General features: G+C 61.6%; 1 protein-coding gene across 1 annotated transcript in view; it reads right to left on the bottom strand.

Annotated features, from left to right (window-relative positions):
* TBC1D8 (TBC1 domain family member 8) overlaps positions 1–458 on the bottom strand; it is a 124,750-nt gene that overhangs the window by 58,061 nt on the left and 66,231 nt on the right. The gene's annotated exons all lie outside the window — the stretch shown is intronic.

Raw genomic sequence — 458 nt, forward strand, 5'->3', positions numbered from 1 at the left:
GGCGCTGGCTCCCAGGGCGCCAGGCGGCAGAGCGCAGGCCACCACGCGAGTGAACCCGGTCGGTGGGCCCATCCGGAACCAACAGGTGCCCTGCAGCAGACCCAAACAGCTTCCCCACAAGGGGCAGCACCTTTCCTACAGCGGCTTCAGGAGTGGGTTGGTGGGGTGGGAGAGGGTGGTAGGCAACCTGCTGCTGTCAAATCTGGATTTTGGAGTGTCAGACGCTGATATCCAGGAGCTCTTTGGGGAATTTGGAACGCTGAAGACGGCCGCCTTGCACTACGACCGCAGCTTGGGGACAGCAGATGTGCACTTTGATGCCCTGAAGGCCATGAAACAGTACAACGGGGTCCCTCTGGACGGCCGCCCCATGAGCATCCAGCTCGTCACGTCACAGATCGACACACAGCGGAGGCCTGTGCAAAGTGTGAACAGAGGCGGCATGACCAGAACCCCCA

The sequence above is a fragment of the Tupaia chinensis genome, unplaced genomic scaffold (genome assembly GCF_000334495.1).
Source record: "Tupaia chinensis unplaced genomic scaffold, TupChi_1.0 Scaffold144276_1, whole genome shotgun sequence".
NCBI lineage: Eukaryota > Metazoa > Chordata > Mammalia > Scandentia > Tupaiidae > Tupaia > Tupaia belangeri.